At 39.4% G+C, this 2,034-nt stretch overlaps 1 protein-coding gene and 1 pseudogene across 3 annotated transcripts in view; both read left to right on the top strand.

Moving 5' to 3' along the window:
• Positions 1-2,034, top strand: part of SBF2 (SET binding factor 2) — a gene marked incomplete at its 5' end in the record, with an annotated part of 353,908 nt that overhangs the window by 70,963 nt on the left and 280,911 nt on the right.
• Positions 1-2,034, top strand: part of LOC102468413 (denticleless protein homolog pseudogene) — a 7,461-nt pseudogene that overhangs the window by 581 nt on the left and 4,846 nt on the right.

Raw genomic sequence — 2,034 nt, 5'->3', positions numbered from 1 at the left:
AGAGAACAAGAGAGAGAGAGGAAGAGAGGGAAAGTGAGAAAGCAGGTAACCAGGTCCAGGAGTCAAATCGCACTCCACCATATGGGAGTCCAGTGCCCTTAACCACTACACTACCTGCAGGCCCCATGTACTTTAACTTATAAATTCTATACCTAGTCTATACCTACATCTAAACCTAATAAACAAAGGTAATGGAATTTAGTGCAAATGTTTTTTTAATAAGCCTGAGTTAAATCATAAAATATCAAATAAAAGTAGGTGAAAGAGAAAGTAATGTGAGGAGTATATAGCTATTAATTTTTAAAAAGAATTATTTTATTTTACTATTTAATTTTGTTTATTTATTTTAATTTGACCAGAGAGGGATAGAGAGAGAGAGAGAGAGAACGAGAAAGCAAGCCACCATGTCCAGGACCCAAACTGTGGTTGGCCACGTGGGAATCCAGTGCCCTTAACCACCATGCCACCTGCCTGCTCCTATAGCTTTCAATTTTTAAAAGATAATAAAATGTATAGAACATAGAGTTGATCGTCATGTGTGAGAGTTTTACAAAACTTGAAGAACAGTATGTTTCTAATTTTTAAAATCTTTATTTTTTTTTAACAGCCTCACTGGATTGTTTTCTGTTTAGTCTCTCTAGATTGTCACTCTTAACCATTTGTCAGCTGCATTTTTGTGAGCCCCCCCATTTCTTATAGATGGGTCTTTTTTTTTTTTTGGAGAGGTTTTCGCTATAGGGCACGTGCGCTCTCCAAGAGAAAGAGAGACAGAGAGACAGAAAGTGAGAAACCACTCCCCGGGGGGATGGTCACGCCGCAATCCCTTCTCCTCCATTCTCCTCTCGGGATCTCGGGCACATACGCACACGCGCCCGGCGTGAATTTTAAGCTACCGGGTCCGGGACGCGAACCGCGGTCAACTATGTGGGAGTCCAGCGACATAGCCATTACGCTAACTGCTGTTTCCCTAGATGAGTCTTTTTGATAAAAACATTGATTTAGACATCTTTCAACATTTAAGTTTTTGATATTTATTGTGGTTCACATGGAATGCCAGTAAGGACTGTGCAAAGTGCAGTTATAAAATGTGGGGTTCTTGCCCTCAGTTTTCTTTTCAGTAAAAGCATTAAATGGGCCAGTAGGTGGCATGGAGGTTAAGACTCTGGATCCCACATGGCTGGCTGCATGGTTCAAGTCCCGGACCCAGGCGGTTTGAAAATCATGGGGGGTGCTTGTGTGGGCATGTCTGGAATCCCAGGAGGAGAATGGAGGAGAAGGGATTGTGTGTGGCCTTTCCTTGTGGGAGTGATTTCTCATTCTCTCTCTTTATTTCTCTTTCTTTCTCTTGTGAGCATACATGCCCTATAGCAAACACACACACACACACACACTCACACACACACACACACACACACACACACATATGAAAATTAAAACATCAAAATAAAGAACAGTGAATTCCCAGGTACTCATCATACAACTCTTAGCAATCATTAATTCCAGTCATGCTTTTTTTTCTATCGGTAACTTCTATCCACTTACTAGTCTCACATACTTCCAACTGGATTTTTATGAAACAAACCACAGCTATTTTAATTGAACCATATGAAATTGTCCCTATCTGACCAATTTTGACCTACTAAATAATAATTTCATATGATTTAGTTTATTATTTAATTGATAAATGTTTTGGTGTGTATTTCTAAAAGTAAGAACTCTTGTTTTTTTTTAAGAATTATTTTTTATTTAATTTTGTTCATTGTCATTATTTTATTTTATTTATTTTTTTTATTAATTCACTTTACACCATCACAACACACAAATTAATTTTCCATCCAAAATACACTGTGCATTGGCTCAATCAAGCACATCCACATACATGTTCTCAGCAAATAATTTTCCAATTCTTACGTCCTGCATACCTTGCCCTTTGTCTTGCCATCCCTGATTCCCCATCCCCCACCCTCTGCTATGTCCCATCTTCCTCCCCCATTGTCCCTGGCATCCATGGTTGCCCTCCACACCTTCCTCCCC

The sequence above is a fragment of the Tupaia chinensis genome, unplaced genomic scaffold (genome assembly GCF_000334495.1).
Source record: "Tupaia chinensis unplaced genomic scaffold, TupChi_1.0 Scaffold141165_1, whole genome shotgun sequence".
Classification (NCBI taxonomy): domain Eukaryota; kingdom Metazoa; phylum Chordata; class Mammalia; order Scandentia; family Tupaiidae; genus Tupaia; species Tupaia belangeri.
The sequence above is the reverse complement of the archived record's forward strand: the minus strand, read 5'-3'. Positions and strand labels throughout refer to the sequence as shown.